We start from the raw sequence: 14,696 nt of genomic DNA on the forward strand, positions 1-14,696 counted from the left end.
TGAGGTACACCTGCACTGCATCCATGACAGGGAAATTAATATAGTTAATCCATCTGTTAGTTTGGTGACATATACCCATTTTTGGTGTGAGGTTCACCTGCACTGCATACGTGACAGAAATTAATATAGTTAATCTGTCAGTTCAGTGGGTGACCTCAAAGAATGAGGAGAGCATCAAATAAGGGATGTGGCCCTGCTGGAGTTGGTGGCGCTCCTGTTGCAGGGAGAGGACGTGGTCGATCTGTGTCAGCTAAACGACAGACCGTTCAGAGTTATTTTGTAGGCCTGAATACCGGTGTGCGAATGGTGAGGCCAAAACAAGTAGAGGCGGTAGTAGATTGGGTGGCTGACAGTGCCTCCAGTTCCTTCACATTGCTCTTTCAGCAGGGGACCGAGTGGGAGACAGAGTTGGCACCTGCAGCCCATGGGCATCTGTCTTTCACCTCACCCCCTTGTGAATCAGCCAAGCAGTCTGAGCCCCAAGTCATGCAGCAGTCTTTTATCCACCTAGCCCTGCCCCAGAAGTGGAAGAGATTGAGTGCACTGATGCCCAACCACTTATGCTTCAGGATGTGGACATGGGAGGACCGTCGTCACAGCACGAAACACAGGTGCCAACTGCTACGGCTTTCTGCAGTGTGCAGACCGGCAAGAGGGGCAGGGGTGGAAGATGTGAAGGATGATTAGGTCCTAGACCCCACATGGAATCAAGGTCATGCAAGTGACGTGTGCAGTTCGGAGGAAGAGGTGGTGGTCACACAGCGCCAGCCGAAAACCAAAAGAGGGAGCAGGGTGCAAAAACCCACTGCACCATGGGACTGAGCACACCAAAGCCAGCTCCAAGGAGTTCCCTGGCGTGGAAGTTCTTCAGTTACAATGTGCTGACGACAAGACGCGATTGGTTTGCACGCTGTGTAATCGGAGCTTGACCAGCAGGCATATAAATACAAAGCACTAGCTGCAGTGGAGTACACACTTAAAAAACCACAGGCTCCTCCTGCTCCCTCTTCTGCTGCGGTCTCTGCCTCTTCCTCCCCCTCTGGAGTGACAGTGGCACCTTCCACCCCGCAAACACAGGATGTGACAGCAACACCACCACCATCACCAAGCATCTCCACACTGTCCCATGGATGTGTTCAGCTGTCCACTCCCCAAACACTGGAGAGAAAGAGGAAGTACCCCCCTACCCACCAGTGATTACTGGCCCTGAATGCCAGCATTTCAAAATCCCTGGCCTTTCAAATGCTGTCATTCCGTCTGGTGGAGACAGAGACTTTTAAAAACCTTTTGGCGGTGGCTATCCCACAGTACGTGGTTCCCAGCCGCCACTACTTTTCCAGATGAGCCATCCCTGCCCTACACAACCGAGTGGTGGACAAAATCAGGTGTGCACTGCGCAACGCCATCTGTGGCAAGGTCCACATAACCACCGATACGTGGACCAGTGAGCACGGGCAGGGACGTTATATCACCCTAACTGCACAATGAGTAAATGCAGTGGCGGCTGGGCCTGAGGAGGATAGCAGTTTGGCGCATGTCCTTCCACCACCGAGGATTGCAGGACGTTTCTCATTTCCTCCTTCTCCGCTTCCTCATCTGGTCAGCGTAACACCTGCAACTTCAGCACAGCCAGGGGGAAATGACAGGCTGTTTTGAATCTCATCTATTTGGGGGAAAAAACCCACACCGTGCAGGAGCTGTGGACGGGCATGGAACAACAGACCGATGAGTGGTTGGTGCCACTGAGCCTCAAGCCCGGCCTGGTGGTTTGCGATGATGGGCGAAATCTCGTAGCAGCTCTGGGCCTAGCCGGTTTGACGCACATCCCTTGCCTGGCGCATGTGCTGAATTCGGTGGTGCAAAGGCTCCTGAAAAATTACCCCAATATGTCAGATGGGCGCGTCTGCTCTGCTGAACAACACCACTTCATCACAAACGAGTGGGCCTCCATGCGAGACGTGTGTGGCGTGTTGCTCTGTTTCGAGTACTTCACCAACATGTCCAGTGCCTATGACGCCATCCTGAGCGTTACTATACCACTTCTATATCTCCTTGAAAAAACGCTTCTGGCGATGATGAAAAAAGATGTGGCACAGGAGGAGGAGATAGAGAGATCATGTCCACGGTTATCGGGCCAGTCATTTGCAAGTGGTACTGAGGGTGGGTTCCTGCACCAACAGAGGCCAGGTACACAACTGTCCAGCCAGGACACCGTTCCGGAGGAGGATGAGGAATCGTGTTCACTGCAGGGTGGCACCCAAAGCAGCTCATGGGCATCACTAGAGCATTTCTGGGGGGATACAGAGGACAGCTTGTCGTTGCCTCTGGGCAGCCTGGCACACATGAGCGACTACATGCTGCAGTGCCTGCGCAATGACCGCCAAGTTGCCTATATTCTAACCAGTGCTAATTACTGGGTGGCCTGCTGAATCCCCGCTACAAGGACAACGTGCTGTCCTTAATTCAGTCACTGGAGCGTGATCAGAAGATGCGCGAGTACAAGCGAATGCTGGTAGATGCAATGCTGATGGCATTCCCACCTGACAGCGGGGGATCAGTGGAAGCACAAGGTGAAGGCAAAGGAGGAGGAAGTCGTCGCCAATGCAGCCGGGGCACCACCAGCACCTCAGAAGGGAGGGTTAGCATGGCCTAAATGTGGAAAAGCTTTGTCAGCACGCCACAACAACCAGCACCTCCAGCTGATATGAAACGTCTTAGCAGGAGGCAGCATTTCAGCAACATGGTGGAACAGTACGTGTGCACACGCCTACACGTACTGACTGATGGGTCTGCCCCATTCAACTTCTGGGTCTCCAAATTGGGCACATGGCCTGAGCTTTCCCTTTACACCTTGGAGGTACTGTCCTGCCTTGCGGCCAGTGTATTGTCCGAACGTGTGTTTAGCATGGCAGGTGGGGGTGATCACAGACCAGCTCAGCCGCCTGTGCACAGCCAACGTGGACAAGCTCACGTTCATTAAAATGAACCAGGCATGGATTCCACAGGATTTGTCCGAACCTTGTGCTGAATAGACAAGTATACTGGCCGCATCCAGCGCCATTATACTCTAGCGCACTTTCTCTTTGCGTTCTTTTTTCCATTTTCCAATGTTTTGGGGCCTTCCCATCTCCTCCTCCACCGCCGCTTCCACTTACACTGCCACGTCTACTGCCTCCTCAACCTCCTACTCCATTTTGACCTCCGCCTCCTAGTTCAAGATTATAATTTTTTCTATTCTACCGTATTTTTCGCCCCATAAGACGCCCTCCCCCCCCCCCCCCCCCACCCACCCAAAAGTGCAGACTGCGATGTATCAGCTGGAGGGGGGAGGGAGGATATGTCATGCAAATGCGGCGGGGTCGGTGCGGTCACTGTACTGTCCCCGCCGCTCACTCACTTCCTTAATGCCTAAACCTTTTATAATAACTTTAATTGAAGTTCCGATCCCCAGCCCCATCTGTACTACTTACTAAATGTCCTGTAGCAGGCAGAGCAGGGCGGGCGGCCGGCCGTAATTTACTGATGTCACGTCCCTGCGCCGCCTACTTCATTCATAAAGTAGGCGGCGCAGGCACGTGACATCAGTGAGTTACGGCTGCCCACCCTGCTCAGCCTGCTACCGGACATTTAGTAAGTAGTACAGATGGGGCTGGTGATCATAACTTCAATTATTATAAAAGGTTTAGGCAATAAAGCAGTGAGTGCAGTGAGTGAGCTGCATTTGCATGCCACCGGCCCCTACTCCCTCGCCCTCCCACAGGTTTAGCTCCGGTATATTAGGGCATCTGTGAATGCCACTATTATGGGGTGGGGGATATGTGGATGGCACTGTTATGGGGTGGGGGGATCTGTGGGTGACACATATATAGCAGTGCCATCGACAGATCCACCCCCCATAGCAGTGCCATCCACAGATCCACCCCCCATAACAGTGCCATCCACAGATCCACCCCCCAAAACAGTGCCATCCACCGATCCCCTTCCATAACGGTGCCATCCACAGGTTACCCCCCCCCCCCCCCCCCCAATAACAGTGCCATCCACAGATCCCCCATAGTGTCATGCACAGACCACCATTAGTTCAAAAGCACACCTTATTGGTTAAAAAAAAAAATTCCTCCTCAAAAACCTAGGTGCGTCTTATAGGGCGAAACATACGGAATTTTATTTTGTCATTTTCCTATCCACATTTGTTTGCAGGGCAATTGTCCTGCTCTTACCCCCATTTTGCTTCCTTTTGCAGCCCTCTAGACCTTACTATGATTATTTTACAGCCATTTTAGTGCACCTAAGTTCGGGTCCCCATTGACTTCAATAGGGTTTGGGTCCAAAACCCGAATTTGTACCCGAAGTTCAGCAGAACCCGGCGAACCTGAACATCCCTACCCAGGAGGAAAGAGGAGGTTTCTAAATATAGGGAGCATTGTCAAGATTGGAGTATCTAATTTATATTTAAATTGAATTTTCCTCCATAGTTGTAACATAAGATAGGAGATATTAGGTGACCAAATGAATGTTAAGGGGGACAGGGGCATCAATAAATCATATTCAAGTAGAACCCTCTGCGGAGGATAAGGGAGAGCATGGAATTTTAAAACCTGGATCCAGTCGGCTTTGGTACCAGCTGGTACTTTGGACTGAAGCCGACTTTGGATCCATGTTTTAAAATGGTTTTAAAGTTCAAAAATCAAATCCAGAAGTTATTCACCTTAATCCCGTAAAACTTCGGTAATAACAGATTTCCCTCGCCACAGCCCGTACATTTGAATGAGGTACGGATTCAAACAAATTATTGAACAAATCAACTTAAGATCTACGATCCGAAGGTCGAGTCGCTCAACACTACCTCCAAGACTTATCTCTTCCAGTAGGAATTAGATCTCGCTCTGTGTCTATGACAATATTTAGTCACACTGGTGTTTCTGTGCCAAGTTCGCCACTTGGGAGTGGCAGGACCGGGCTGGGACCTGGATCACGGTAAACTTACTAACCCTGGTGAAAACTACTCCACTCAGGTTTTTCTTTACAGGCGCACAGCAGCCGTAAATGCACTTAATTTAGCTGAATCTTACGGCATCTAATGGGGGAAATTTAAGACTGGCGTAAAAAGTCGGTCTTCGTAAATGACCCCCTAAGTGTTTCATTTCCCTGACGTACTGCCACAGAGAAATTTACACTGTGTATATGGAAATTATTGAGTTGTCTGTGCAATGCAGGACAGGACAGATCATGTAGATCAGGGGTCAGCAACCTTCTGCACTCCAGCTGTTGTGAAACTACAATTCCCAGCATGCTCCATCCATTTCTATGGGAGTTCTGAGAACAGCAGAGCAAGTATGCATGCTGGAAGTTGTGATTTCACAACAGCTGGAGTGCCGGAGGTTGCCTACCCCTGATGTAGATAGAGAGATGAGGAGTGTGAAGGGAGGTCCCCTCTATTGACTCTGCTTTCCCATTAACTCGGAATTCCCTAATAGGTTATCTGAAGATACGTTTTTCTAAACTAGTTAATCCCTTTAAGGAACTTCATGCTTAAAAGGGTTTTCTGTGTGTTTAAATAGAATGTGGAGTAAACGGATGGGGGGCTCAAAACCTAGATGGGTAGGTAGCGGTGGGTGCACTGCTCACTCGGTCACCTACCCAGTAAAACAGAAGGAAAAGGTGAAGTCAGCGTCCTGGGGAATGGTTCTCGCTCTCCGCCTCCTGTATTGTGCCCGATCACGCACGTGAGTAGGCAATTTTGCCGATACATCTAACGGACACTCCAGTTTCCAGCAAGCGGTAAGAGTCTCACTGAGACATTCCAAAACGTTTAAAATATTACAATATCTATATTATGTGATTCCGCATATTGAGCCGTCTATAAGATAACTGGCAGTGATCTCCATTATCACAATCTTATACATTCAAAAGTGGGACTTTCCTATATTCATTACTACGTTTCTATAAGGAGACATTTTTGCATTCTACTTAAAGATGAGCAATATGGGCTTTTGATACATTCAGAGACCTTCATCTTACCAGTGGTTTTATTTGACGTTGACCTAATTACTGGACCCTTTCGTCATGAATTTTCATCTTTTTTTATCGATTTATTCACTGAGCACTTATTATGTATTGAGTATATACACATATTGTATTGCTGCTACATTTTACTATTGGATTGAACTGCTGCTATACTCTCCAACTGCTGCTACATGAATTGAGTATATACACATATTTTATTATTGGATTAAACTGCTGCTATATTTTTATCACTGAATCAAATTGCTACAATATTCTCCAGAAGGTGGTTGTGCCTGCTTTATTTGCCTTTACCTTTTAAATGGAATGTGTTACCAAATGTTTTTTTTTCTGCCAGTTAAAACCAGATCGCAGCATATCTCCTTTTTTTTCCTAATCTGTTTTTATTTTCTGATAGATTTTTTTTTAATTCTATTTCCTGAACATGATTATAGAGGCTGCCATCTTGCCTGAGCTATTCTTAACAGTATTTAGAGATATGCTTTACAGCAGCCACCATGGGTCATAGACACAATGGACAGGAGGTGCATTGTGTCTGCAGATTACAGTGGTTTTGTATCCAGTCAAAAAACTGAATGCTGCCGGAACGGAAGCCATCATGATGCATCCTGAATGGATCTCTTTCCATTCAGAATGCATGAGGACCAGATCTCAATACCAGAAAACAACGCAAGTGTGGAAGTAGTCTTTATCACCTATTATGAATAGTGGATCATGTGCTTTATTTATATATATTTTTATATATATATATATATATATATATATATATATATATATTTCCCCAGTCGTCTCCATGACAGCACAAACTGAGAGATTGCCTTCCTCTGATAGGACAGGAAAAAGCACACAGAGAGGTTAAAACCCCACCCCCACCCCTCATCGCCAGTGTTTTTTCCTGTCCTGACAAGGAAGGAATGCCAGAGAGGTGCTGGGAGCTCTTCTGGGTTCCCTAGTCCTTTTTTTCTTCGGTTTTTACCTTTTTTCTTCTCGCCCTGCTACGGCAGGGGGTCATCCGTTAGACCGGAGGTCGGTTCCGGGGTCCGGCTCTTCCCTCCTCCAGGTGCGGTCTATGCCCGGGTCACCCTCATTCATGGTGACCCCGGCGAAATTCCCTCTGCGGCGGCCCAGGCGGGCTTGAAGCAGTGCGGTAGGGCGGCTGGAGCGACGCTATGACGCGCTTCCCTCCAGTCGCCAGGTGATGACGTCGGACGCCGGGAGGCGTGGCCAGCGTCGTGACGTCACGGAGGCCGCAGCCGGCGCCAAATTCAAAAAGGGACACCGATTCGGACCGCTCTGAGGCCTCTACGATTCACCCTACCTGCTGACAGCATCGTAAGTGGACGGGAGCTGAGAGGATGAGCGCCCCTACCACCACTGGCTCGGGTCCTGAGCCCCCTACCACTCTGGGCGGTGTGAGTAGCCTGCTGGCACCTTTTCTTATTGCATATTTTCCCTGCAGTGGCTGACCCTTTCCTCCCTTGTGTGTTGCAGGGAGAATAGGAGTCTACCTCCTCTGTTAAATCCAAACCCAGGAAGTGCGGCGTCTGTTCTAAGCGCCTTCCTTCCTCAGGGTCCAAGTTACTGTGTAAGGACTGCACCTCTACCGTGGTGAAGGCAGAGTCCTCTAGTTTTATGGAGGAGATCAAGACTCTGGTCAGAACGGAGGTCCAATCAGCGTTGGCCGCTAGGGACCCCCCTGCCTCCCCTATACCCCAGCCCTGTCAGGGCCACAGACCACCCTCCTCCAGAGGCCTGGACTACTCCGGGAGTGATCTGGACTCGGCCGACTCTGTTTTGTCAGATGCGGGACTTCGGCTAGATCTCAGGAATTGGAGGAAAGTAGTGAGTACAGGAGATTCCTCTTTAACCCAGAGGATATAGAAGAATTGATCCGAACCATCAGGGCTACTATTAAGATGGAGGTCCCTAAGAGGTCCAAGTCAGTCCAGGAGGAGATTTTCGGGGGTTTAGGGGAGAGGCACAAATCAGTGTTCCCGGTCCCGGACAATATCCAGAAGATGATACGGGCAGAATGGGAGAAGCCAGAGAAGGGTTCCTTTATCCCACGGGGCCTCAAAAGGCGATACCCCTTCGACGAAGCGGACTGTGCCGACTGGGAGACCATTCCCAGGGTGGATGCTCCCGTCGCTAAGGTAGCGAAACGTACGGTCCTTCCGTTTGAGGACGCAGCGCAGCTCAAGGACCCCCTAGATAGGAAAGCCGAGAGTCTGCTCAAGAGAACCTGGGAAGCTACAGCAGCTCTCCTAAAACCGGGGGTAGCAGCGACATGTGTGGCTCGTACACTCGCGGTGTGGCTTGAACAACTAGAGCACCATTTAGCGAATAAGGCCCCTCGGGAGGAGATCCTGGATAGTATTCCTCTTCTGAAGAAGGCTACTTTCTTCCTTGCCGATGCCGCTGCAGAATCGGTTAGGCTTTCTGCCCGCACGGCGGTTCTGTCCAATACCACCAGACGGGTACTATGGCTTAAAGCCTGGTCGGGCGACTCCGTATCGAAAAACAGGCTGATATCCCTACCCTTTCACGGTCAGTACGTGTTCGGGTCCGACCTGGACAAAATCCTTGAGAATGCCACGGACCGTAAGAAGGGCTTTCCAGAGGACAAATCCAAGTCCAGGAGACAGTTTTTTCGGAGGCCCCAGCCGGATCCCAGGGCCGATAGGAGGAGCCGCGAGGGTCGCGGATTTACGAGAGGCGGGAGAGGAAAAGGTTTTTTCCTTAATCCCAACAGGGGAGATCCCTCTCCCTCTTCATCAAAACAATGACATCATCCCGGTCGGAGGAAGGCTCAGCTCCTTTCTAGGGGTTTGGGAGCAAACCATCACGGATCCATATATATTAGGCATCGTGGAACATGGCTACACTATAGAACTGGATTCCCTTCCTCCGCAGAGGTTCGTCCTGACCAAGCTCACCAGGGGCCTCGAGTCTCCCTTATCCGAGGGCGTAAGAAACTTATTACGCCTGGGGGCAGTAGAAAAGGTACCCGCCAGAGATTTGGGGAAGGGTCACTATTCCCCCTTATTCCTGGTCCGGAAATCGAATGGCAATTTTCGGACCATCATAAATTTGAAACCCCTGAACAAACACATCACCTACCACAAGTTCAGGATGGAGACAGTCAAGTCAGCGGTGAAGCTCATCAAGAGAGGGTCTATGATGGCTACAATAGACCTCTCCGACGCATACTTCCACATCCCAATACAGGTCCGTTCCAGAAGATATCTGAGGTTCGCGGTGGAGCAAGGCGGGACACTTTGCCACTTTCAGTTCAAGTGCCTCCCGTTCGGCATATCATCGGCACCCCGCATATTCACCAAAGTGATGGCGGAGGTCGTAGCCTCCCTAAGCAAGGAGGGGATAATAATCGTCCCTTACCTAGACGACCTGCTAATAGTAGCAGAATCCTCAGATCTCCTTCACAGACACATCCAGGTGGTTCTCTCGCGCCTCCAGAACTTGGGCTGGTTGATCAACCGGGAGAAGTCCGACATGTTCCCAGACCATCGGAAGGTATTCCTGGGTATTCTCTTGGATTCAGTTCTTCAAAAATCTTTTCTCCCTCCGCTAAAGGTACAGAAGCTGAGGTCAAGGGTCCTCCACTTCACCAAACAGTCCCGTTGCTCAATAAGGCAGGGCATGGAAATGCTGGGCCATCTCACCTCCTGCATCCCCGCGGTAGCCTGGGCCCAATTCCATACGAGGCCTTTACAGAAGCTGGTTCTAAAGCAATGGAATGGGTATCGATCATCCCTGGACCAGGGGCTGTCAGTGTCCCGGGAGGTAAAGGCTTCACTGGGCTGGTGGCTCAAGGCAAAGAACCTGGAATCGGGAGTTCCATGGAGGCAGGAAAGTGTGTTTTCCCTCACGACGGACGCCAGCTCTTGGGGCTGGGGGGCCCTCACGGCTTCGGAGACTTTCCAGGGGATTTGGTCCGAGGACCAGAGAGAGATGTCCTCCAACTACAGAGAGCTCCGTGCGGTGTGGGAAGGCCTCAGGTCCATCCAAATACAGGCCAAAAATCGCCACGTTCTGGTCCATTCGGACAATTCTACAGCGGTGGCTTTTATCCAGCACCAAGGAGGAACAAGACACGGTCATCTCCAGAGGCTCTCAGACCGAATCTTCCTTTGGGCAGAAAAGAATCTACAATCCCTTGCGGCAGTACATCTAAAGGGATCCCTGAATCTCCAGGCGGATTACCTCAGTCGGCAAAGTCTGGATCCAGGCGAGTGGTCTTTGTCCCAGATCGCTTTCCAACAAATTCGGGACCGTTGGGGGAATCCCATCCTAGACCTGTTCGCATCAGCAAAGAATCGCAAGGTTCAGAATTTCTTCTCCCTCAATCGGAGAGACCCATGTGTGGCAATAGACGCTTTTACCCAGAGCTGGACGACTGGCCTTGTCTACGCTTTTCCCCCGATACCAGTAATCCCAAGAGTGCTCCAAAAGTTTCAGTCCGAAAGGTGCAGACTGATTCTGGTGGTCCCATTCTGGCCCAGGAGAAGCTGGTTCGGGCTCCTCAGGTCCCTCAGCCCGGAAGATCCCATTCGTTTCCGGCCGGAGGAGGGTCTTCTAACCCAGGGTCCCATACCGCACCCCAATACCAACCTCCTCAAGCTGTCCGCTTGGATTCTGAGCAATCCCTCTTGCTAGGGCTAGGGCTCTCTGAGAGAGTAGTTAAGACCCTCTTACTCAGTAGGAAGTCTAACACCTCCAAAGCGTACCTCAAGGTTTGGAGGAAGTTCGCCTCCTGGGGAGGAGTCAGGTTCAACCAGTCCACCCCTAATATCCCGCTTATCCTGGAATTCCTCCAGGATGGGCTGGATTTGGGTCTTGCTCCTAACACATTGCGAGTTCAGGTGTCTGCCTTGGGGGCCCTCTATAATACCAGCCTCTATGAGGTCCCCTGGGTAGCAAGATTCCTGAAAGCGGCAGATCGACTAAAACCCAGAGTCAGGAATATGGTCGCACCATGGAACCTCAACACTGTCCTTTTAGGGCTGTCAGATGTTCCGTTTGAGCCTCTGCTCTCCCTATCTATTAAGTGGCTCACTCTGAAAACCATCTTCCTAGTGGCCATATCCTCCGCAAGGAGGGTTTGCGAGCTCCAGGCCCTGTCCATACAGGAACCCTTCCTCAAGGTGCTAGACGACAAGCTCATTTTCAAATTAGACCCCTGTTTTCTCCCTAAGGTGGTCTCCTCCTTTCATAGGTCGCAAGATATAGTTATCCCGTCTTTTTTTCCTAATCCTAAAGACGAGCAGGAATCTAGATTCCACAATTTAGACGTTAGGCGTTCAGTTCTTCATTATTTGCACGCCACGGAGGAATGGCGTATCGATAAAAATTTATTTATCCAATTTGCAGGTCCAAATAAGGGTAAGAAGGCAGCTAAGAGCTCTATATCCCGCTGGATTAGATGCACCATTTCTGAGGCCTATAGAGCTTCTGGCAAGGAGGCTCCTACATCCCTTAGAGCCCACTCGGTTAGATCGGTCTCCACTTCTTGGGCTGAGAGAGCCTCTGCTTCGTTAGAACAGATCTGCAGGGCAGCTACCTGGAAGAGGGCCCACACCTTCACCAAGCATTATAGGGTGGATGTGTTTGCTGACGAGGACTTGGCCTTTGGACGTAAAGTCCTAGGTGCTGTAGTCCCCCCCTAAGTTACTTTGTTAGTTCTCAGTTTGTGCTGTCATGGAGACGACTGGGGAAATGAGTATTACACTCACCGGTAATCCGGTTTCCTGGAAGTCTCCATGACAGCACAACTTTGTCCCGCCCTTGTTTTTTTCTCTGTCAATAGACTATTTGGCTAGCTTTATGTTCTACCCCTTGTCCTAGTCCTGTTATAATACACTGGCGATGAGGGGTGGGGGTGGGGTTTTAACCTCTCTGTGTGCTTTTTCCTGTCCTATCAGAGGAAGGCAATCTCTCAGTTTGTGCTGTCATGGAGACTTCCAGGAAACCGGATTACCGGTGAGTGTAATACTCATATATATATATATATATATATATATATATATATATATATATATATACTCACCTAAAGAATTATTAGGAACACCATACTAATACGGTGTTGGACCCCCTTTTGCCTTCAGAACTGCCTTAATTCTACGTGGCATTGATTCAACAAGGTGCTGATAGCATTCTTTAGAAATGTTGGCCCATATTGATAAGATAGCATCTTGCAGTTGATGGAGATTTGAGGGATGCACATCCAGGGCACGAAGCTCCCGTTCCACCACATCCCAAAGATGCTCTATTGGGTTGAGATCTGGTGACTGTGGGGACCATTTTAGTACAGTGAACTCATTGTCATGTTCAAGAAACCAATTTGAAATGATTCGAGCTTTGTGACATGGTGCATTATCCTGCTGGAAGTAGCCATCAGAGGATGGATATATGTTCTCATTCTGTTTACGCCAAATTCGGACTCTACCATTTGAATGTCTCAACAGAAATCGAGACTCATCAGACCAGGCAACATTTTTCCAGTTTTCAACAGTCCAATTTTGGTGAGCTCGTGCAAATTGTAGCCTCTTTTTCCTATTTGTAGTGGAGATGAGTGGTACCCGGTGGGGTCTTCTGCTGTTGTAGCCCATCTGCCTCAAGGTTGTGCGTGTTGTGGCTTCACAAATGCTTTGCTGCATACCTTGGTTGTAACGAGTGGTTATTTCAGTCAACGCTATTCTATCAGCTTGAATCAGTCGGCCCATTCTCCTCCGACCTCTAGCATCCACAAGGCATTTTTGCCCACAGGACTGCCGCATACTGGATGTTTTTCCCTTTTCACACCATTCTTTGTAAACCCTAGAAATGGTTGTGCGTGAAAATCCCAGTAACTGAGTAGATTGTGAAACACTCAGACCAGCCCGTCTGGCACCAACAACCATGCCACGCTCAAAATTGCTTAAATCACCTTTCTTTCCCATTCTGACATTCAGTTTGGAGTTCAGGAGATTGTCTTGACCAGGACCACACCCCTAAATGCATTGAAGCAACTGCCATGTGATTGGTTGACTAGATAATTGCATTAATGAGAAATAGAACAGGTGTTCCTAATAATTCTTTAGGTGAGTGTGTGTGTATATGTGTGTGTGTGTGTATATATATATATATATATATATATGTATATGTATGTATATGAATATGAGATGGCCTTGCGGTTCACCGGGCAGTTGTTTCGCGGCGAACTTTGCGTGTTCGCGATTCGCCGAACATGCGAACATATAGAGATATTCGCACCCGCCATATTCTTTTACATTGTGAAGAACTTTGACCCATGACACATCCATCAGGTGGTACAGGACAGCCAATTGAGATGTTTCAGCACATGGACATACCCCCTACCTTATAAATAAACCTGATCTGGCCGCCATTTTACATTCAGTGTTTTCCCAGTGTAGGGAGAGGTTGCTGTGTGGAGCAGGGACAGACTGTTAGGGACACCAAACACTAGCTAATAGGGCCACAAAAGTGTTTTTAAGGACTGGTATAGGTGTGCTATCGATAGGTGTGATACACAGAGGGGTGCGATATACTTATAATATACTTTTATAATGAGTCAAAAACATAGATCTATATAGTGATCACCTGGAAGTCAGGGGGCTAGGGGCTTACTAGGGCCATTTTTATATAGGGTAAGGTTCCGGACGGGGTCGCTCTTATCAGGGCGGGTGGTCTGTGGTTAGGCCATCAGGGCCAGAATAGCACCCCCCCTGTAGGGCAATATCAGGAACAGTTCTTTGCCCACCCTGTCCATCAATACCACATCATCATCTAGCACCGAGCACTTGTTATTGCCTACCACATCTATATTTTTGCTTAAATTTAATAATTTAATATATTTTCATTTTGAGGGATATCTTTTCCATTCACACGTCCGCAAAATGGGTCTGCATCCGTTCCGCAATTTTGCGGAACGGGTGCAGACCCATTCATTTTCAATGGGGCCGGAATGTGCTGTCCGCATTTGCGGATCCGCACTTCCGCATCCGTGCTTCCGTTTCCGCAAAAAAATAAACATGTCCTATTCTTGTCCGCAATTGCAGACAAGATTAGACATTTTTTATTATAGTGCCGGCGATGTGCGGTCTGCAAATTGCGGAATGCACATTGCCGGTGTCCGTGTTTTGCGAATCCGCAAAACCCTTACGGACATCTGAATGGACCCTCATAGTAAAATGATTAAAGGTTGCGTTTTATCTTTATGTATATTCTTAAGGATTGCCTTCCTTGTACAATGTTATAATATACTTTCTATGTTAGAAAGTATATTATAGTGCATTTGTATTGTGCGGCAGTTGTGTGCGGTTCTGCTGCGATACTGCAGGTATATAGAGGGACAAGCGTTATTGGAACAAATAATTTCTACTGGTGTTATATACCAGTCGTCCCCCAAAAAACTGATTGAAGCGGGGTGTTATATACCAATATACTTTCTTTATAGTGCATTTGGGTACTGTATAGTGCATTTGCACATGCGCGTACGCGAAAATTATATTGCCGATATTTCGCATTGAAAAAAATGAATGGAGATCGCAAATTCGAATAATACATCTAGTATGTCACTGTCCATGTTGTGGGACTATTTGTGCACTTCCAGTAATTATTTCTTAGCTGCAAATATGAGCTGAAGGTTTTTC

Source organism: Bufo bufo, chromosome 3, assembly GCF_905171765.1.
Source record: "Bufo bufo chromosome 3, aBufBuf1.1, whole genome shotgun sequence".
In the NCBI taxonomy this organism is placed as follows: Eukaryota; Metazoa; Chordata; class Amphibia; order Anura; family Bufonidae; genus Bufo; species Bufo bufo.